This window comes from Lissotriton helveticus, chromosome 8 (genome assembly GCF_964261635.1).
Source record: "Lissotriton helveticus chromosome 8, aLisHel1.1, whole genome shotgun sequence".
Taxonomy (NCBI): Eukaryota; Metazoa; Chordata; class Amphibia; order Caudata; family Salamandridae; genus Lissotriton; species Lissotriton helveticus.
In genome coordinates, this window is record NC_136069.1 from 1030621175 (window position 1) to 1030645314 (window position 24140).

At 43.5% G+C, this 24140-nt stretch overlaps 1 pseudogene; it reads right to left on the reverse strand.

Annotated features, from left to right (window-relative positions):
- Positions 1 to 711: 711 nt before the first annotated feature.
- LOC144773841 (toll-like receptor 7 pseudogene) lies at positions 712 to 18239 on the reverse strand (annotated as a pseudogene).
- Positions 18240 to 24140: the final 5901 nt, after the last annotated feature.

Genomic DNA, 24140 nt, shown 5'->3' on the forward strand with positions numbered 1-24140 from the left:
AAGGGGGCGTGCAGTGGGTGTTGCGGTGGCGTTCCACTGCAAAACCCATTCACTTTGACACTGCCAAATATTATCAAGCTTGGCGATAATAGGTGGCAGCGCCGAATCTAAGAACAGGAAAGTCCTGTTCTTAAGGTGTCGAAACGAGGAGAAATGCTTCATTTCTCCTCGTTTTTGCTTTTTCCATGTGTGCTGCCTTGTGCAGCACACATGGAAAAAGCAAAATGCCAAGGTTTCTTTATGTACAGGAAGGTGTCCCTTCCTGTACATAAACAAACCTCTTTTTAAAAATGCCAATTTATAACTTACATCTGTGCTGCATAAAGCAGTACACATGTAAGTTACAAAATGGCATTTAAGGTTTGTTTATGTGCAGGAAGGAACTCCTTCCTGAACTTAAACAAACCTCCCTGCTCACAGACACCCTTGCACTCTGGTGCAATGGCTGCCTGCGCTGGCGATAAGTTGTAAAAACTACCGCCATCGGAGGGGGAAATGATAGGCTGCACCATATCCTTGGTAATATGGTGCAGCCTAGCATTTCCGAAGTGGCGAAGACAGGCGTTAAGCCAAGATGGCTAACGCCTCTCTTCGCCACTTTATTGATAATATGCCCCTATGTGTTAGTCAAATACCAGCTTGCTCGCTCTTTTGATGATATCATGTTGTGAGTCGTTATGCATGGATCTTTTTGAAGAGAAACTGACTGGTCTAAGCAATCTCTTTGAAAAGTTTGTCATAGTTCATGTGATTGTCTCTTTGTAGTGCGTTTCTCAGGCTTTGCCAGAAGTAACACTGAGTGTGGGTTTGTAGGTCATTCCAAAACCGAACCTTTACATAGTCTCTTTCTTAACCTGAGATATTTAGAATTCTGCAAGGCATTTTCTAGAAATATGAAAACAATCACATCCACATTTTCATCCATTAGACACTGGTGTGCCATGTAGAACGCTGTCTTGAAATGCCCGCTTTGTGCATACTTTTTTGTAAGCACAAACACAGTTTTTCGACTCATGCGTATGCATTCAGAGAGGTTCTCAAAAATTGCTTGCCCCGGAACCCAATCTCTTTCTTCCAGGTACAAATTAATCTGTTTTCCTACTTGGCCTTCAAAGTTCGTAACTAGTTCTTTATAAACCCATTCAGATGCAGGCACATCCTGTGTGTCATAGGCAATGAAGGCATCAAGGCATTTGCCTGAGGAAGGCAAACTGCGGTAGCCTTTTAATTTGGCCGCACAGAAGTGGTAAACTGTACCAAATGTCCCAGAAATACAAGTGGTTTGAGATAGCGATCACCATAAGGCAAATAATTATTGATGCTGAGACAGAGTGCAGTACAACAAGTGGAAGAGCTTCTTCACAGGTATAAAGATCCAGAAGATTTAAGCTTTTGTCTTCATGTGTCCCAGGGCCAGCACAGGTAACGTCTGTGGCAAGGCGGGGGACATAGACATGTGTTTGGTTTAACCACCACACAAACCAAACTGCTTCACAATTGCACTTAAAAGGATTACCCTGGAGGATCAATGTGTCAAGTTTCTCGATTTTGTGAAGTCAAATATCTAAAAAACAAACAAACCAGCTGGGTAAGACCTAAGGTTACCTAATGCATATGTTCATCAACGTTCTATGTGGTCACCATTAGAATTACGACATTACAGATTCAACTTATCTATTATTGACTAATTGTGTAAACTTCTGTCAAAACAAAAATATACACAACTATCAAAAGAGGGAGTAAATACACATGTATGTAACGCAACAGAATTTTTATTATGACATAATAAATCAAACAAAATAAAATTTAACAAGAACTACAATTCATAAAACCTTTCTTGTATCAATTTATAATTAAAAATTACAGATAATCAAAGAATAAAAACAGTTTTTCAAATGTGAATAACTAAGGTTCCTTCCAAATCCTAAAACATATAAAGAGGACCTATATTCACAAGAAACATAAAACGTGGCCAGAAAACTAATTTCTGTTGAACAGAAATTAGTTTTCTGGCCACGTTTTATGTTTCTTGTGAATATAGGTCCTCTTTATATGTTTTAGGATTTGGAAGGAACCTTAGTTATTCACATTTGAAAAACTGTTTTTATTCTTTGATTATCTGTAATTTTTAATTATAAATTGATACAAGAAAGGTTTTATGAATTGTAGTTCTTGTTAAATTTTATTTTGTTTGATTTATTATGTCATAATAAAAATTCTGTTGCGTTATATACATGTGTATTTACTCCCTCTTTTGATAGTTGTGTATATTTTTGTTTTGACAGAAGTTTACACAATTAGTCAATAATAGATAAGTTGAATCTGTAATGTCGTAATTCTAATGGTGACCACATAGAACGTTGATGAACATATGCATTAGGTAACCTTAGGTCTTACCCAGCTGGTTTGTTTGTTTTTTAGATATTTGACTTCACAAAGTGTTTATCCCTGTCGCTTGGTTTTCTTACTCCAAAACAGGGGGTCCTTGTTTTTTGCATCAAGTTTCTCGATCACATCCATTGGACAACTGGACTTATTGATTGTAGTTAAGCTGTTATCACTGAGGTCCAGGTAGCGCGATTGGAAAGCGCCACGCAGGAAATGCTCTTTTAGTTTCTTTATTTTGTTACCTTTTAAAATTAGCCTAGTAACTGTTGAGGTGCAGTTGGACAACTCACGTGGTCCATTAACTAGCTTGTTGTTGCTCAAGTCCAAGACTTCTAGCTTTTTCAGAAAGATAAGTTGCCCCCAGTTGAACGACATAGGTTTATTGTTGGCCAAGCAGAGCTCTGAAAGTTGAGGAGGCATGCCTTCAAAACTCCCTGGAGGAATAAAACTCAAGGAATTATAGGAAATATCTAATTTTCTTGGATTTTTAAGATTCTTAAAGAAGGATAGATATCTTGAATCTCCATCTCTCCTTAGAATAACAAGACGGTTTCCCTTAAATTCCAATATTTCCAGAGACAAACTCTTCATATATTTATTGGTGGAGGAGGAAATTTCATTCATGTTCAAAAGCAGTTTCTTCAGCGAGGGAACATAACTGGTAAAATTGAGCATATGTGTAATACCTTCTGCCAGAAAAAATGATAGTTATTACTCAGGTCGAGCACCTCTAAATCTGTCAGTTCTTTAAAGGCAGTTGCAAACAAAAAATCAAGTTGGTTGTTCGAGAAATCCAGATATTTTAACTGTTTTAAGTACTGAAGTTCACTACCATTCAAAGTCTGGCCACTATCATTGCCTGACAAGGTGAGACATTTGAAAGAGGAGACATGCTGGAAATCTTTGGCATTGATGAAAAAAAGGTTATTGATGCTAAGGTCTAAGGTTTTTCCAAAGTCACGACAGTCCTCCTTTACAAATGAAATTATAGGAATGTTCTCCTTGTCTTTGCTCTTGCATCTGCATGCATTTTCATCATACATGAAGTAATGTGTGTCCTGAAGCCGAGCACTGCCGAAATAGTTCTCAGAATTTCTGGAATTCGAAAAAGAACCTTGATAAGAATCACTAGATGGAGATATTTTATTCCAAGATAGGTCTAAAAGGGTAACTTGACAAAATATCGAAAAAAATATATAGAATGGACAGAATATCGAAGTCAAAATATAGAATGGACATAATATCGAATGGACATAATATAGGCATTAAAATATATTGAATTTTTAATATTATCGAATTTTTTAATGTGTTTTGTATGCTAGTATATGTGTTAAAAGTGTATATTATTTTTGTAATGTATTTTCAATTTTTTTAAACTAATGAATTTTATGGTATTTAATTTTTGAGTAATTTATTACCGTAGCAGGTTGTAGGTTGATAGGGGAATTGGGTGGGAAGTAATTTAATTACAGTAAATTAAATATTAATTTTTAGGAATTATTCATTATTTTTAATTTAATTTAATTTAGCGTTTTACTTCTGTAGCGGGTTGTGGGTTTATAGGGGAATAGGGTGGAAAGTATTTTAATTGTAATTAAGTAAATGTTTATTTTAATGTATTTGTATTGATAATTAATGTATTGTTAATTAATTAATAATTGGTATTTAATTTTTATTAATTGGTAATTTATTTTTATTAATTGATTAATTGATAAATTATGTTAATTGTATTAATTTATTATTCGGAGCGGGCTGTGGGTTTATATGGGGAATAGGGTGGGAAGTAATTTAATTGTAATTAAGTAATTATTGAAATTATTTTGTGTATTGATAATTAATTTATAGTTAATTAATTATTCATTGGTAACTTATTTTTAATAAATAATATTTATTGGTATTCATAATCATATAATTATTAAATATATTGTAATTGGTAATTAATTTTATTTACGTTTTTTGTTGGTATTGATAATTAATTTATTTTTATTTAAATATTAAATCATTACTTTCCCTTCTGTTGCACTCTCTGGAGTGGGAATAGTAATTTTTACCCTTCTGTATTCCAACTCTTTTCCTACTGTTGCACTCACTCGAGTGGGAATAGTAATTTTTACCCTCCCGCTATCCAACGCTTTCCCTACTGTTGCACTCACTGGAGTGGGAATAGTACATTTTACCTTCCCGCTATCCTATGCTAAAAATATTGAATAGTTTTATATTAATATTAAGTTAATATATGTATGTATTAAAAATAAAAAATGATGTATATTTCTTTATAACTTACATAATTATTTATAAATTTTAAGGTTATTTAAATATTTTTAAGTATGTTTTAGTTAATTATATGTATTATTTCAATAATTTTACATTACTTTTAAGACATTTCAAAAATTCGATATTCAAACAAACTATATTATTTACAACAATATTTTGGATTCGATATTATTTTACTTACCTGTTTGTAGATAGGAATTCGATATTTTGGCATTCTATAGAGAATAATCTTCATCCGTAGGAGTGGTGAGAACATTACAATGGAGTTCCAAACCCTGGTCTGGGTGCAAAATGAGTTCAAGATGTAAAGAAGCCGCCATGTGCAATGTAATATGTATATATTTGGATTTTTAAGACAAAACTGCAAAATGTATATATATATGTGCATACAGAACGAAGGGCATGTTGTCTCTTCGGATCCAACAAGAACGGTCCATGAGGTATTCCAATACCCCTTCACAACAAAGGATGACGACACTGCATGTGGTTGCTCACAAATTTATTCATGTTTGCCATCATCGTACTCGTTTTGGCTGCCACGAGCCTTGTTCACAGACATCCAGGTGCCATTACAACCGCTCTTTTGTTAGTTTCAGTTGTGACGTGAAAACCAAGATAGTGAAAACAGACTGGTAGTTTTTTGTTACAATCTTATCAAAAAACAAATTAGAAACAAAGCTGTTTAGAAAATTAACAGCTGGTAATACAGTACTTCATGCAAATAGCTTTCATCCTAAAAATACGATCAGAATCATCCCATATGGAGAAATCTCGAGAACACGGATCAATTGTAGTGAAGTGGATGAAGAAAATAGGGCAATTAAGGCCTTACATTTTAGATTCAAAGCAAGGGGTTATTCAGAGAGTTGCATTGAAGAAGCAGTGACTAAGGGCAGGAAAAGGCCCAGAGAACAGATTTCATTTAAGAAAGGAAAGACACAAAAACACCTTGTGGGTGATTCTTATTTTAGATTGATAACTACATATAACAGGCAACAAGCAAGTATACATGGTATTGTGGGTAAATACTGGCAGCTCATCAGAAATTACCCAGTGTTAGGAAAAGTAACACCACGAAGACCTGACATTACTTTCAGAAGAGCGACATGAATGCGACAGGTACTAGTAAGTAGTAACCTAAGAGAGTACAATGAGGAAGGGACAACTTGGTTGAGTAGGAAACCAGGTTTCCTAAGATGCACGAAATGTAAAGCATGCCAGCATGGCAAGAATACTGCAACATATAAAACACGACTATCACCTAACTTAAAAAAGATCAAAGGAAAACACACATACAAAACGGAATTTGCAGAGTATTTACTGGAATGTCTATGTGGATTGAGTTATTTTGAGAGCAGATTTTTGGCAGCCCATAAACATATATTTCAATATTAACATGCCACACAAAAATAAAGATAAAACGTATCCAGTGGCACGTCATTGTGAGGAGACACAGTGGTAATGTAAGGGGATTGACATACTCTATAATTGAGGCAGTGGTCCCTCACATTAGAGGAGGAAATGTAGAGAAACCGTTGAGAAGACTAGAATCTCACTATATAATTGAGCGAGACACCAAGACCCTTGGTGGCCTTAATGTGGAAGAAGATCTACATACACACCTCTACCTAGACATAGAAACAATTATCTGCAGAAGTACCTCTCAGACCTGGAAAAGCAATAGTTTTTAAATTAGATAAATTGGGTTTTAATTCATATTCAGAACTAGTAACAAGCGCTTTAACAGACTAGTCAAACATACATAAGTAGGAGTAAAAATTGAGTTTCCCCACTGAATTACAAAATTAGAGGGAACACATCGCAGGGTGATCGTAATACCCACCTGGGATGAACTGCAAGTCAAATGTAAATTTGTACAAATGATACTTACCAACAATAAAGATACAATAGGTTTTATAAAGCATGATTTTTAACGTTTCTTTCAGGTTTTTCAAATTAATTTAGGAAAGCTCAAGAATGCTATGGAATGAATTATTGATGCTGGGCATGTAAAGTAATATTGAAACCTTGTAGCGGTTAATTCTCCATAAAAATATTGTTAAGAAAAGAGGGACTATGATAAGATTTTAAACAAAAAACTGACAGTCTGTTTTACTATCTATGGTTTTCGCTTCCCACACAACTAAAACCAACAAAAGAGCAGTTGTAATGGCGCCTCGATATCGATCAACAAGCTTGGTGGCAGCCGAAACGGGTACAATGATGGCCAGACATTGATAAATCTGTGAGCAATCACATTCAGTGTTGTCATCCTTTGTTGTGAAGGGATATTAGAAGTATATATATATATATATATATATATATATATATATATTACCTATTATAGTTATAGTTAGGACCTATTATCCATAGAAAATCCGCAACATTCTATTCCCAATAACTTTGGCGACGATTTACGAATCTTTGGGAAATATTCTAAACTTTTGGCCAGCTCTAGTCCGCTCCTATCCTGAAACTTTCACGGTGATTCGTCAAGTGGGGGCCGAGAAAAAAGGGGGGTACTGAAACGTGTTTTCACCATGCAATTTCTCATAGGACCTTTAGCCACAGCTACAGCCCGAACTGCTGAACAGAATTATGCCAAATTGGGCAAAGAGGTAGTCCTCAGTTCAGACTTGTGCCTTTTGTTTAAATGGTGTTGATCTGTTCAGTAGTTCATGAGAAAATCACAGTTAAAATCATTTATATATCTATGGGCGTGGTGGAGCCGCAGATTCTGCGCGCATCGTCATCGTACCATATGCGCACTCTTCCGATCACACCCTGAATGCTAATTGGCTTTCGAGTGGTTGTCAACATTCGAAACCACGAACTGTTGGCAGCCATTTTGTGCCTCGGTAGAAGCGAGGCTGAGGAAGTCAGTGGAATATGTGTGCAAAACATAGAAAGGGGCAGGGTAGAAATAACTTTACCCTCTAGACCTGCTTAGTGGGTCCCAGGAGGACCCCCAGAGCCCACATTTTTTTTTTTAAAAGACCCGGCTTGTGCGCGTAGGGTGCGCGGACTCTGCTGTAAAATAAATAAAATAAAACTGAGCTTTTTTTATGATCAGGCCCCGGGGGGGCTAAATAGAGGGGCAAAATTATTGCATTTTATGGGGGGCCCAGAGGGGCCCACAGGCTCCGGGGATCGTCCCCCCTGGGGCTAAAAAAAAAATGGTGGGGGAGGGGTCCAAGGTCCTCAAAGCCGCAGGGACCACCACCCCCGGGGGCTTCATGTATTGTGGGAGGGGGACTGCGTGGCCCCCCTCCTGGAGCACTCAAGGCCTCCGTTTCCCCCCGGGGCTACAAAAAAAATGGCCGGGGGGCTGCAAGGTCTCCAAAGCTCCGGGGACCACCACTACCCGGGGCTTTATGTATTGTCGGAGGGCCGGCTCCCGCAGTGTCCCGCGGTGTCCATCCCGCCCTCCCATAGCAAGGAAATCTGTTCTCTCTTTCAAAATCTAAATCAGATTGCTTTTCCACATGGGGAGCTGCATGTTAGTAGTTCCCCATGTGGAAAAGCAATGCCGGCTCCCAAACGCGTAAAAGTTGTGCACCAAAGGCGCGGGACTCGCGCACCCTACAGATTATGAGTCATGCATCCAGCGCGTGCACACCAGGAGGCCGCACTGAGTGCTGCGCTGCGCTTTTAATTTTACCTAAGAAAAAAAAGCCCTTATCAGTAATTTCTAATATCCCCGGGGACTCTATCCCCCGGGTCTTATAAAAGAATTTGGGGACCGTGGGGGGAGCCACAATATCCCCACGGTCCCGCCGGCTCCCCGCATCCTTCAGGAGCCGGCATTGCTTTTCCACATGGGGAGATGCTAACTTTTTTTTTGTAAACAGATTTTATTGTCATTTGCCAACAATAGAGCATCACAAGCAGTAATACACCATGCCGCTTTAGCATCATATTATCCGGCTTTCAGTAATACTCATGTCCCTTGATAACATTCCTATTCCTCCCACCCCCGTACCCCCCCTGTCAGTGCGCCTGTGATCTATACATAAAGAAAACCTATTATGAATGGTTGACTTCCATATAACGTAAATCTGCCACACCCGGCAATGTAAAGGGGACTCCTCACTGGGATATGCCCACCACATTAACCACCCATCTGTAGTCCGTCTTCGCCAGCAAAACCTATTGATTACCAGATCCTAATTCAAGTCCTCTTCCCCCTCGCTTGAGCTCTCAGTGGGGCTTTGGAGCACTGTCACCAGTGCCTCCCATGCTCTTGCCACTTCTAGGGATTTATCATTATCTAAGCGCCTGGCTTGCTGTAGTCGGAGTGTGCTCTCAGCTTTCGCCCAATGAAGCAGATTCGCTTTCCACCTTAAATAAGTAGGGCCTACATTTGATTTCCAGTGCATGGTAAGTTCCCTCTTAGCCAAGATCAAACCCAGGTCATAGAATTTACTGGTAACTTTAGTTTGGGAGGTATGTGGGAACCAGAGCAATAAGCAGGTGCCCATGTCCGCCTCTACTTGTTGGCCCATTACAGTATTCAGGCATGTCACCACGTCCGTCCAATAGGTAGACAATTTCGTACAAGACCAAAACATATGGGAGAAATCAGCTCCATCAACCTTACATCTTGGGCATTGGGAAGCGGCTCCACCAAAATATTGCGATATTTTAACCGGCGTCAAATACGCCCGATGTAATGTAAAGAACTGGACTAGCTGAAATCTGGCGTTTCGAGTGCCCTTCCAGGCGCGTCTAACCAATTGGGGCCACGTAGTATCTGGGATGGATTTTCCGATATCCGCTTCCCATTTACCCCGCAAACCATCCAACGGTGGCAACTTTTCGGTTGACAGCCTCCTGTAGAGACATGTAACGGCCTTGAAAGTACCAGCCGCCATAACCACGTATTGGCAGCCCAGAGAGGTCAGTGGCTCAGAGAGCCCCATACCCCATTGTTTCTGAATGCCCGCTACAAGCGCGGCATGCAATAAGTAGTCACCTCTCGGGAGTCCATAGGTGTTCTGCAGCTCCTGGAAGGTCAGGAGGGCCCCCTCTCCGTATAAGTCCCCAATCATATGCAGCCCGAGATCTTCCCATCCAGCCAACGCCGACCAACTACCGCCGTGTGGAAGAGCCGTACATACACCCAGAGGAATCTCTGGGGCATATGGGTGAACGGTACCCGCACGTTTGTGACTCCTGTTCCAACAAAGACGAAGTGTGCGCTCCTCAAGCGTGAGGCGATCTAAGGCAATCTTCTGGTTTAGTAAAATAAAAAGTATTACATGTCTGGGAAGTAGCCTGCCCGGTGGTCCCTCCGGTCCCCTGAACTCCCGTACCACCGCCTGCGTAAGCCATTGTAATTGCGCCACAAGGTAGTACCATTCAAAGTCAGGGACTGCCAGACCTCCTTTCGCTCTGGGACGCATCAGGGTGGTCAAAGCGACTCGTTGTCTACCTGAGCCCCAGACAAACCCCGTGGTCAAGGACCGAAGTTTCTGAAAAATCAACGCCGGTATCCATACAGGCAATGTGCGGAAAAAGTACAACATGCGAGGAAGCGCTACCATTTTCAGCAGAGCTACCCTTCCCGCCACCGATAGTGGCAGGGTATGCCAAAACCCCATGTTACTTTTTAGGTTCCTAATCGCCCTATGCACATTGCCCTCTAGCAAGTCTGGCTGGGAGTGATAAATGTGAGTACCTAAGCACGGGAGACAGTGGCATTCCCATCTAAGGTTCCCCGCAGTCTGGGGCGCATGTTCTCTGGGAGCCATTGGGAAAAGGCAGGTCTTCCCCCAGTTCACCTTCAGTCCCGAGATGTCGCCAAAGTCTCGTAACAGGAGTTTGGCTCCCTGAAGTGAGTTACCCGTGTCAGTCAGGAACATCAGCAGGTCGTCGGCGTAGAGAGATATATAATGGGTCTCACCCCTCAGCACTAAACCTTCATACGCCTGACCTACCCGAGCATGGGATGCTAATGGCTCAATGGCCAGCGCAAACAGCAAGTGGGACAGTGAGCAACCCTGGCGCGTTCCGCGGCCCACTCAATATGCAGCTGTTATTGATGGGGAGATGCTTACTTGCATGTAAAAAAGCAATCTGGTTTAGATTTTGAAAGTGAGAATAGATTTTACTGCTGTGTCTTTCAAAATCCAAACTAAGTTTGCTATGGGAGGGCGGGAGCTGTGAGACTCCCACCTTCTCATAGCAAACAGCAGTGTCCTGGGGGTGGGCACCACGGGACACTGCAGGAGCTGGCCCTGGGGTGTGGCGGTCCCCAGGGCCCTTGAGGGCTCCAGGCGGAGGGCCTCGCAGTCTGCCTCCCACAATACAAAAATCCCCGGGGAAGTGATTACCAGGATTTAAGGGAGTCATTGAGGGCCCCACACTTCTAATTTTGCAGGGGGAGCCATGGAGCCCCCCACATTTATTTATTTTGTAGCCCCGGGGTGGCTTTCAGTCTTGTATAGGAAAAAGCAATGTTGAGAAAATCATCCTGTAAGATAACAAAGGATTTTGAAGTCCATTTTCGACGTTGTTGTTGTACTTTGCAGGGGTTAAAGCGACGACAATTTTAACTCTGTGTTTGTAAATATACCACTAAGTTTTGTAATATCGACAATCTTGTCTTCCATTTAAATAGGCACTAATTATTTATTGACGTTCATTGTGAATCGTGAAGCAACACTGTCTAATTGTGATCGATAAAGAATTGAATAAGTTGTGCACTTGTTTTGATCGTAATGTGCATAGGGGCAGATTTACAAGTTCATTGCGTTACTATTGCATTACTTTTAAGATGGGAAAAGTGACGCGAAAGTGATGCAAGGGTGTTGTAAATCTGGTTTGGATTTTGAAAGAGAGAGCAAGGTGCATCTGTAGTGTAAGTTAAGGTTAGTGTAGGGGTAACAATTACTATTCTAACTCCAGGGGGGTTCATCTGTAGGGTAAGTGCATGTTAGTGTAGGGGTAACAATTACTATTCAAACTCCAGGGGGGTGCATCTGTACGGTATGTGCTGGATAGTGTAACAGTAACAATTACTATTGCAAATCCAGGGGGGAGTAACAATTACTATGAAAAAGAAAGGTGTTAAAGGAGAAGGAGGCACGCACTTTCACAGTGAACCTGGAAGAAGAGAAAGTGACGAGAGCTTATTTCCGACGTGTTTAGGTTTGAGAGCCTGGTTAATCATTAAATGGGGTCTGGCAGATAAGTGCTAACTTATTCTGCAAGAATCCTTTCGGGGTCTTGCGAAAGTAAGTCATCTTCAATAATTGCCTCCCGCTGCATGTACTTGCAAGGTCATCTGATTTGCTCGTATGTTAAAAACAGAGGGGCATATTATCAAGGGCAGGCAATACATTATCGCCGCTTTTATCGGCAGGAAACTGTCAATAAAGCGGCGATAATGGCCTTGATAATATGCTCTATGAATTCCAATCGAAGCCCATGTTAGATGTGTTCTCATCTAACATGGGCTTCGATTGGAATTCATAGAGCACATTATCAAGGCCATTATCGCCGCTTTATCGGCAGTTTCCTGCCGATAAAAGCGGCGATAATGTATCGCCTGCCCTTGATAATATGACCCAGAAACTTTCTACACCTCTTTTTCATTGGTTGTGAAGCATTGTAAGAAGACGTATTAGCGACCAATCCCTTTCCTTGCGCAGATTTTAAAAAATGTCATTGGCTGTTGTGTGGTTAACTCTACCTTCCTGATCCTAATGTTGACTACCTTATTTTTTCTATGTGATGTTACGATACCCTCACCATATACGTAGCCCATTTTGTGTCGCACTTTTTTTTACAAAGCGTTTCAAAAACTAGTTGTGGTAGGGTGTTTTTTAATTAAACTGTGTACTTTGGTAAGGAGTTGGTTGACTGTAAAAATATTTTAAAATATTATTGTATTTTCTATTCTTTCATAATTGTGCTGACTTTTCTCCTTTAGCTTGGAGTACTATGTTCTTTTATTAAATGTATAATTCTTCAAACCATCCTTGAAAGAAAAATGGTAATTTTTTAAAAATATTTTTATTGAGTCTTTTACACTCATCATATGGGTGAAATGTAAAATCTTTTTTTCATTCATTGATATCACGCGTTGGACCACATTATTTTTATTTTATCATAAGCACTCATTCCTTATGTTTACATTATATAAGTGTTGCCCCATCATCTTTATTTTAATGTTAGGGATTTCTTTTACTTTCCTTATAAAGTAGAATAGAAGTGCTATGACAAACACTCCCTCACTACTTCATCTTTCTTTTTTTATGTACATTTCATGTCACTATTACATTCTACAATCATTTTTAAATATTAAAAGCATTAATATTATTATTAACATTTGGAGACACAATTATATATTTTTTTTCAAAAAAAGTGCTTGCGAATATAATCCTCCTGTTCTTCACGAGTGAAAATTGGTAAAAGCGCTACTCAATATAAGTGCATTTAAAAGTAATATAAGTTTATTAAACCTAAAAGAATATTATTTTTTCCCCTTAATATTTATATTAGGCCTGGGTGTAGTGCGCATAGTCTCGCTATGCGAAGACGTTCTTGCACTACGCGAGCTTCGCAAACGTGCATAGTTGCTTGTCCAGCCCGTTCGCGATGCATTTTTCTTCTTCAGGAGCCAGTTGTGCGTGTTCGGGGCGCTGTTTCCGTGCTCGTGGGGTCGTAGCTCGCGAACTTACCCATGCGGTCGCCTATGGGCGCGGCCATCTTGTTTTTTCAAATGTCCCGCCCGCTCCCCATGCCTTATTTCCTGTTCCGGGTCACGTATAATGTGTTCCCGATGCACTTGTCATGCTCGGGAATGCTATCTACTTGTTCGTGATGACTGGTGCATGTTCTCTAAAAATATCACCCAAACGTACCCACGCAATCCCGATGGGCGCAGCCACCTTGGTTTTCACTTTATGCTATGGTTCTGGGCCTAGTTTTCTATCCACCTTTAAACTTTGCAATCCTTAGTTTTTTTCACTGTTTTTCTCACTTTTTTTATTTATCATCTCTGTCTACCTGTCCCTAAGTTTATATTTTGCAATTTATTTCTACTTTCACTGTGTTTTTTCTACTTTTCTACTGTTTTATTTTACTTCTTTCTTTAAGCTCCTACATCTTCCCCCTAACTTGATTTTTTCCTTCTATTCTGCCTCCACCGCAGAACCATGGCCAAGGGCAGCAGTATCGGCGCCAAGGGCAAGGCGCCTACACCCAAGAGCCGGCTGCCTTGCGGCAGAATGCGCCCTGCAGGGGTGCAGGCCCGACAGCTTTTCGGAGAGGCGGAGGTGGCAGCCCTGTTTTTTTTCATCCAGAGCCACCTCTTCTTGACCTTGGCAGCAGGCGGCAGGCCAGGCTCCGGGTACCTTACCCAGGAGCATCTCCGCCAGTGGGTGAAGGTGCGCCGGGCAATGTTAGGCTGCTCAGGGATCCGGCGCACCCACAACCAGCTGGCGCACCGGTGGTCAAACAACCGGGAGCAGGACCAGTTGGACCTGCTAGGTGTCGAGGTCATGAGGCTTGGTGAGTAGCTAATATATATAGTATTATAAGTATTGTGTATAATTCTTTGATGAATAACATGATTACTGGTGCCCTTAGTTACATTGCAGATCAATTCCGTTTCAAAATCTTCTGTGATTGTAGGACACAGGTGCTGCTCGGCACTACTCTTACTTGTTTGTAAGTGTGCGCTAGCTTGGGCTGATTAAGGATGTAAGAGTTTACTTTAGAGAACTGAAGTTAGTTAATGCTATTGCTAGTGAGTCTAGTCCTTCCATTGTACTTCTGTGAAATAGTGGTGGATGGATAATAGGTTTACTTAGTATTAGTTAATATTTTTTTTACGGTCTGCATGACGCCTTCTCTGTCACTGAATGCTGCTTACCCCAGTCCTCCATAGAACCTTTTGTAGTTTGTTTAGTGAGTGGTAGGCTTAGCATTGTCAGTCAGTAGCAGAACAACATACGACGCAACCAACCAACAATTTGGTGTATGCACAAATGTATGCATGTGTCCTCCATCTCATCTATGCATTTTTGAAGGCAAAAGTAAAATGGAAATGCAGACTTACTAAACAATTGGCCCGTCTGGAATAGGTGGTGTATGTCAGGTGGTACTTAGGCTTCGTTAGTATTGTGGAATCAGAATGATTATGGAACATTTGATTAGTGTTCATATAAGTAGACGGTCCGTGAATCCTGCAAGCCAGTAGTCGTTTTGAATAAATAGGTCAATTTTATTGCAATTGTTGTTTCCTAAAATGTTTGAGCATTTTTTTTATGATCTATTTGTTTAACAGCACTCAATGTTTCTCTCTTTCTTTATTAGTTCTTTTTTTTTTTTTTTTTGAAGTTCAACAAAATCTTTATTGGCATAAAGTTATCACAATTTTCACCGCCATTGGCCTACAACCCGGAGGCCGGCCGAATGTGGCAGTAGCATATCATTCCTTCGCACACAGCCATTTAGCTGGCAACCCATGGGTCCAGCGGCATACTTTGAACCAGTCCATGATGATGTAACGTGTTGTCCGGACCCACCTGTTCGTTTTATTACAATAAACTTCAGTTTTTGCCTCGTTAGAGGTTATAGAAGCATAACATTACAAACAGTAACATTTAGAACCTTAGGGCAATTCCACACTCTTACGCCATTTGTTCTTGTCATGACTTTGGTGTACCAACTCGAGTTACCATATTTCTAGTTGTGCTGAGTGCACCCTTATCACACTATAGTACGGGCCGAATTACCAGATCTAGTAAATGACTATGCCTCTTAACCTCTGTCAGTAGTTAATAGGTAATCTGACAAATAATAGCAGAAGTCTTTTGGGCGTGATCCACTAGGAAGTTCCTCTTCATATGTAAGTAATTTATCTTTGCAGTATGTCATGTCCTTGCGCCATGTCGTGACAGTAGGCACATTTTTCCCCTCCCAGCATTTGGATATCTGTCTCTTAGCAATCAGTAGAGCAATCGCACAGAACTTTCCCTTCCCCGCTCTCACATTGGACAGAAGGCCCAACAGGCATACCTTCATGGTGCAGTCTATATCCAGTCCCACCATTTTGCCCAATACGGACGTCACTTTCTCCCAATACTCGTGTATCTTCTGGCAGCACCATGCTAGGTGAACAAAATCCACCCCATCGTATCCACACATCTTACACCTTGCATTATCCCGCAATCCATATTCATGTAGCCTTTTTGGTGTGTGATATGTTTGATGCAAATATTTCAGATGTGTGATGCGTAGATTTCCATTTGAGGCGAGCATTTTGAGTAATATGCAGGCTATCAACCATTCCTTCTCCACTAGCGCATCAGGCAGAGAATCATTCCACCTCTGCATTGCTTTCTCGGAGCTATGCGGGATTTCGCTTTGGGCTACCCTGTATAATCTAGACACCAGGTGTGATGTATTTGACGATGTTATAATGAACTGTAATGATTGTAAGGTGGGCGGTTCTGTCGGGTAGTCTGGGTAAAGATCCCGGATCGCCCTTTGCAGCCTATAGTGTGTGAATCTATAGAGGAGTGTAGGGTTGCTTACATACGTCAGATCGTCCGCTGTGCGGAAGGTTCCTTCGTGATATAGATCCCCAAATGTAGCTATACCTATATTCTTCAGCAGATCCATACCCACTTGTTCGTTCATCACTGACACCTCCGGATGAAATTGTAGTGGAAGCGCCGGTGCATATAGCGGCAACTTGTGAGCCATCCTCCCCAGTGTCTTCCATGCATGAGTAGTGGTATCTATCGTGTTGATATCCCTCGAGTGAAGGGGCGGTCCTCTATGTGTCACTATCGAGGTAAGTGAAATTGGTGAAGCGTCTCCTTCCTCAACCGCTGTGTGTGTTAGGTATGTCGTGGGGTGGTACCAGTGTGACGCATATTGGGCCTTTGCACACAAGTAGTAGAGCTTAAAGTCGGGCACACAAAACCCCCCCTCTCGTAGGGCAACGTTAGTGTGCGTAGATCGATGTAAGCTTGTTTACCTGCCGAGATAAGTTTTACCACTAGAGAAGTTATGTTTGTGAAGATCGCTTTGGGAGGTATCATCGGTATATTATTGAATAAATAAAGACATTTGGGCAGTATATTCATTTTAACTATAGCGATTCGGTCCGCCAGCGATAGTGGTAGCTGTATCCATCGGGTTATTTTGTCCTCCAGTTCCGTGCATAACCTACCATAGTTAGTTCTAAGAACCTCTTCTGGGTCACGGCTGTACCAGATTCCCAGGTATCTAGTAGGTTCCGTCTGCCAGTCTAGAGGGAAATCGGGGGTAAAAGGAGTGGTTGGGTCTGTAAGTGGAATTATTGACGATTTATCCCAGTTAATTTGCAGCCCCGAGTGCCGCCCAAAGCGCACGTATCCCCGCAGTAGCGGGCTCAGGTTCTGTTCGGGGTCACGTACGTACAATAGCATGTCATCCGCGTAAAGCGAGATGTGCAGAGGTCTCCCAGGGAAGTGTAAGGCTGAGTTATTATGAGATTGCCTGACTATACATGCGAGGGGCTCCAGCGCTAGAGCAAAGATCAGAGGTGACAGCGGACACCCTTGGCGTGTCCCTCTTGCGATTTCAAAAGGGTCTGAGATGTATCCATTTACCCTCACCCTTGCCATGGGACTCGTGTACAGAAGTGTAACCCAGGTTATAAACCGTACCGGGAAACCCATTCTCTGTAGAACCGTGCGAATGAAGGACCACTCGATTGAGTCAAATGCTTTAGCAGCGTCCAACATTACGGCTGCCGCCTTGGTCTGTGGCATGAGATAGTGAGATAGTGCGAATAGTGTTCTTGTATTGTGCGACGTGGCTCTCGTGGGGATGAACCCAGCTCGATCGGGTAGTATCAGGTGTGTCATCAGGGGTTTTAATCGTTCCGCTAACAGTTTGGCCAGGATTTTTGAGTCTACGTTCAACAGTGATATTGGACGATAAGAGTCACAGAGGTCCGGCTCTTTGCCTGGTTTTAGTATGGTAACGATCACCGCCTCCCGCAGTGAGGGTGGTAGTACCGTCTGTTCGAACGCCATGCCATACATCTCGACCAGATGGGGCGCCAGCATATCCGCAAATTGTTTATAAAATTCACATGAGTAACCATCAAGCCCAGGTGCCTTTCCGTTGGGGAGTGCGTGGATGATCGCGGTAACCTCCTCTACCGTAACGGGCTGCGCCAGGTATTCCTGTTGAGCGTCTGACAACCATGCTAGTGTCACATCCTGTAGGTATCTAAACGTTTCTTGCGGTGGTGCTGGGTTACGAGATGTGTACAGATCTGCATAGTTACTAACAAAGCTGTTAAGTATCCCCTCAAAGTGTGAATGCAGTGCACCACCCTTGTCTTTTATTTGCGTGATTGCCTGCGGGTCTCTCCCTGCGCATATTTTCCTCACTAATACTCTACCAGGTCTGCCTCCTTCGCCAAATTGCCTAGCTAAGGGTCGTTTGGTGACGTATTTGAGTTCGTCATCCGCGAATGTCTGATGTTCAGTAATTTTAGTCTTGAGTTCCCCCAGTAGTTCTACATTTCCTGTACATGTGTATTCTTGTTCTAGGACCGTCATATCTCGTTCGAGCCTGGTTATCTGCGCCCATATGTCCCTGAGTATACCCGCTGTTGTGCTAATACATACTCCCCTGAGTGTCGCTTTGAATGCTTCCCACAGTATACAGGGGTCGTCTACTGAATCTGTGTTCAATTGAAAGTAATCCCTAATGGCCTCAGTTATGGCTTTGAGATACAATGGGTCCAGTGGCGCCTTTGCATTAAACCGCCAGCTAAAAGGCGGGGGGGTGTAATGAGGTATCTGTAGTGACAGAGCCACTGGGTTGTGGTCAGATAGCGTGCGTGGGAGTGGTACAATGTTTGTGGCCCACAACATGGCATTGTCGGTCCCCAACCAATAGTCTATTCTCGACCAGCTTCCGTGTGCTAAATTTACGCGGGTCGCGCCTGGTTCTGTTGGGTTCCGTTCCCTCCAAATATCCTTAAGCGCTAATTCCACCATCAGATCTCATATTTTTTCCCCAGCCTTTTTGTGCGGTTCTATGGATGACTTGGATCGATCTACTGCATTACACAGAGCTACATTGAAATCACCTCCCCAGATCAAAGTTGTGTCTGATAATCCCAGCAGATGGTCCCATAAATCCTGATAAAACTCCGGAGCATCAACATTCGGTCCATATATGTTCACTATTGTTATTCTTTGCCCTCTCAGCACCCCCGACACAATAACATATCTGCCATTGGTATCTATATTCGTGTGTGTGATTTTATAGTTAGTCCCTTTTTTAACCAGGGTCATGACCCCCCTAGAATAGGAAGAGTAGGTTGCTGAGTGAGCTGATTCCGCCCAGCGTGCGCCTATAGACCTTCGAGTAGCAGGGTCCATGTGCGTTTCCTGAATTAGTGCAATATCTATGTGATGTCTATCAAGACTGGCAAAGATTTGTCTGACTTTCTTAGGATTGGTAAACCCTCTCACATTCCACGTTATCAGATTCAGGTCATGGGCACTCATCATTTCAGGACTACCATCTTAGCAAATGACGTATCCCATCTCCCCCTCCGCCCACCCAGTAGCTCACCGCCCAATTTATCCATCCTGGATCCCGCCCAATCGTCAGTAATATATTCGAGGCCTACAACAGTGCATATCGTAAGACATCGCGAGCCACTTGGTCTCAGCACAATATCATGTCATTTTACGGCACCAGTGTCTCTGCATTCGTCATGTATGATGCTATGGCATTCAGCAGTGTATCTCAATTGCTCCCTTGGCACGAAAAACAACAACCCCCAACTGCCCCATTTCCCACCCACTTCAGCAACCCAATCCTGCCGAAGACATTGTGCCCATAAAACTTCATCGATCAACATAACTTTTTTGGGGACCACCCTAGTAGAGGTCCGCCGAGGGTGCAACCTGCCATCCTTACCATAGGATGGGGGCAGATCTATAGACTGTGATCAAAACCCATTGTGCCACAGATAAGTGTCCATCTCTGATCCGGGTCTAACGTTAATTAGTACTTATGAATGGGCTGGATAGCCATACGGGTGTAATAAGCAATGTCTCACATCAACGCACACATTGTCTACCCGGGACCGTCTGCAGTGATTATCATAGCTGTTACATCAGCGCCATCCGTTCAAACAATCTCTCGCTCCCACGGAGAGAGACCAACAGCGCACCATGTCTAAAGTTTGTGCATATAGGGGAGATCAAAGCAGACCACCTCCAGCCATCTGTAAAATGTCTTATGTAGAAAGTGGAATTCAGTCACTCCAAGATAGCTACTGCTGTCTGTAGATCAGTCAGAGCACCCATGCGGTCAAAGGCAACATCTGCGTCATCAAACAGTCTTACCTTCAGTCTGATTCTTGCTGTCTATCTTTGCGATTATTTCTTCTACCCTTACCAGCCGTCGATTTTATGAAGTCCATGGCAGCCTTGGGCGACGTCAGGAACACCGGTTTATCATCCCAGGTAACCTTTAACCGTGCTGGATACAATATGGCGTATGGTATTTGCAGCTCTCGTAGTTTGGCCTTGACTTCATTAAATTCCTTGCGTGCTTGCTGTACTTCCACCGTGAAATCCGGATAGAATTACAGCTTATTACCCTGGTGCTGGATCACCCCTTTCTCTCTCGCCAGCCTTAAAACAGTGTCTCTATCATGGTAATTGAGGACTCTCGCTATTATCGGTCTAGGGGAGCTCCTGGTTTTGGCTGCGGAGCTAAGGAGCGGTGAGCTTGTTCCAATATGAAGATGGGCGACAGATTTTCAGCGCCAAATAAGTCCTTGCATAGTTTTTCCACATATGGCTCCATGCGTCCCGTGTTCGTGGATTCCGGCAGCCCCGCTATACGTATGTTGTTCCTTCTGGACCTCGCTTCCAACTCCTCCGACTTGGCCTTAATAACTTCCATGACTTTCTCCATACCCGTGCATTTGGCTGTCGTGGCGCGTGATTCGTCTTCAATGGTGGAAATCCTGTTTTCAGCCGCGTCTAACCTTTCACCATGTTTGTCTATCTTCGACGCCAAGCTATCCACCCTGCCCGTCAGGAAGTACAGTTTGGCATTGATTTCCTGCCGCGATTCCTGCACAGCCTTGAGAATACTATCCATGACACTACTCTCTGTGGATTCCGTGTCTTGTTCCTCGTCGACCTGATCAGTCTGTTTTTTATTTGTCTTCTTCGCTTCAAACGTAAGTTTGGGTTGTTGCCTGTCCGGTTTCCCCATTGTGCAGTGCCTTGTAATGATGATGCAGATTCCGGTGTCTGCCCGGGTGTAGAGAGCAGTACGCAATGGATCTTCCTCGTGCGTGTTCGGTTGAGTGCAGTAGGTGGTATGTCAAGCCCCACCAGTCCACGGTATCACCCCCGTGGCCGCAGCTGTAACCGACTTGGCCTGGGATATACTGATCCGTCGCCGGTGCGAAAATCACTGCGCACTGTACAGTTAAACTCGGCTCAGGTCATGTGTAGCTGTGTCTTCTTACCCGTGGAGTGACAGGAGTACCGCAATTGACTCATCTCCCGTTATTGCAGGCAGTGGCAGCTTCAGCCCCGAGTTCCGCCGCTAATCTTGCAGTTTGTTCCCGTGTCCTATCGTTGTGGGGTGCCTCTGGCGTTCTGTGAAAGCGCGCCTTCGCAACGGAAGGTGCCCCGCAATCCCGCGCTGTTGGGGTCATTTACAACCGTCCTGGTGCCTTGTTTATATAGCGGGGGTGTTCCACCCGCCACAGCGCTCCGCTTGAGAGCGTTTCATTCCCCGGAGTGGACGAGCTAAGCAAGCTGAGGGGGCGATATCAGTCCTCCGTAGCAGCACTTAATTACAATGTGTTGCATATCGTCTTGTCCCGTGTGCGGTCGTCGCCATTTTGTCTATAGCGCCCACTGAATAACAATAACTGCTGCTACCGATTATTCTGGGAGTGCGCTAAGTGTGCTTTCTCCCTAGTCTCTGATGTTGATCAGGTGCGTGCCAACCCCCACAAGCATACCTTGATAGCTGCTCCCGCATGGGTCCGTTCCGAGGTATACAGCGGAGTTCGTGGTTATATCGCCGCCATTTTGCCATCGGCTGCCGTTGCTGCATATAAAAAAGAGATCCGGTGTCCTATGTTGCACCTTACTGCCAGAATTAGAGGAGTCTCTTCCTGTTTCCCTGCCAGCCGGTCAGGTCTCGCAGTCTTCGCCTCTGTCAGTGCCGGGAGTTTTCGCCCACCAAATTCTCCTTGTTCGCTCCCATCCGGGAAACAGTCGCCATCTTACGTTTTCTCGGGCACAACAGAACATTCGTCCTCACCGGCGACTCCATGCGGCTATTTTTGCCTCTTTTCCACCCATCGGGGCTCCGTTCTTTCCCCTTCAGGATGAGATGCTTTTTATCCAGTTTTGACTCGCTAAACCTCACATTTTCGGCAATAATGTGATCCGCCCGGCGGAGCTGCACGTCTAAGCAGCCATTCCGCTGTGCGCCCCCTAGCGCCTCCCCCTTTCTTTACTAATTCTTACATGATCAGCACCCAGGGGCAAGAAGACGGGGTCCGAGTCAGCGGGACAACCACCAGAGGACCGCTCCTCTACCGAGGGTCCTGCTGCTGGCCCCAGTAAGTCTTCCAGTGCTTATATTAACAATTATATTTCTTTAACTTTTAACGCACCTTCTTTTTTCCAAACTATTAATTACGGTTCCTAATTCAATTTTTAACAAAAGTTTCTTTGATCTTGATTATCTGTTTCCCAAATTTTGGTTATCCCTGCCTTTAAGTTCCTTCAAATTGCCTCTGCTATGACTCTCTGTACTACTACAATTAGACTGTCTGTAGCTAAGCTTGCCCTGTTGGCCACTCTTTAGTTAAGGTTTTCTTTTGAATAAAGCTCTGATAGACCAATAGCTGTAGCCACTGGGTCCACTCCTGTCCTTTGGGTTGTCCTATTTAATCTCTAGGCTTTGACAATTCCCACCAACAAAATGTGCAACCAGATGTTTGCCTAGTATTTTTTGTTAGGATAGTAGTACATACTACAACTGTTGTGGGGATTCTGCACAGCCACATACAGAACTATGCACAAGAAAATAGGATGTTGGTGATGGGAGGTTGGACATTACTCACACCTCAGTCAGAACTCAGAAACCCACAATTCCCTGACCTGTATTGACAATAATAAAAACCGGCTAGGAGATAGCCCACTTTATACGGCCTCCACGCCTGTTATTCCGGTCCGCCTACACCCCACGATTACAGTTGGTGTCAGAAGTGGGATTTTCCGGAAGCATGGAGGCCGCTGTTAAAAAACTGGCGGAGACCCAGGAGCAACTGGGGAAGATGATGGAGCAGTTCCTCAAGACGGCCGAGGACGACCGAGGACAGTTACACGATGTCCTGAAAGGCCAGGGCACAGTCCAGGACCAAGCATTAGGCAAGCTCACCGACGTACTAGGACAACAAAGACCTGTCACTTCTCTCCCATCGGTGGTTCTCCAAAAGTATGTACCGGGAGAAGACCCGGACTACTTCTTCACTAATTTCGAACGTCTGGCCCAAGCTGCTGCCTGGCCCCCTGACCGTTGGGGTCACTATCTGGGTCCCCTGCTGACAGGCGAGTTACAAACGGCATACCAACAGGCCAATATCCAGGGACAGACCCCTTATGGTGACATCAAGACATGTATCCTAGAGCGCCTGGGTATAGACGACGAAACCTATAGGTTGAGGCTACGCCAAGCCAAAGAAGGGCCACAAAAAACCCCTCGGGCCCAGTCTTTTCGCATCAAAGATCTGGCCGATCGCTGGCTGCGACCCGCCACGGCCACAAAAGAATAAATACTCTCCAAAATATATCTAGTGCAGTTTTTGGCCTCTTTACATCCTACCACACAAAAATGGGTACGTCAGTACGCCCGCCTCACACTGGAGAATGCGATAGAGATCGCCAGGGCCTACAGTCGGGCACAAGACTACCAGAAACCAAAAGAGGAACATACACACCGACCCCAAACCCATAGCCACAACCGGACCCCAAGACCTCTCTTACCCAGGAAACCGACACCCACTCCTCTTTTTCCTTACCCTGTTATGCCTCGACTAAGCATGGGCGGATCTAGCGGATCTCGCGTACGCGAATGTGCAAATTTACGGATTCGCAATCCGCAAAAATACGCGAACTCTCGCGGATGTGCGGATTTTTACGTTTTTTGTGTTGGCGAGCGTTCGCGAGGATTTGTGGACCATTTCGCAATTGCGAACTTACTTTTCGGCTCGCAACGGCCGCGACTATGTTGTTTCTACGTCTGGTTTATCATCACAGGTTCACAGCACCCTCTGTTTCACCACTGCCACCCTCTGGTACACCCATGCCACCCTCTGGTACATCCTCACTGCCACCCATTAGGTTTGTTTATCACTGTAGATTATGGGGGTGAAAAAAAGCAAGCACACCTGC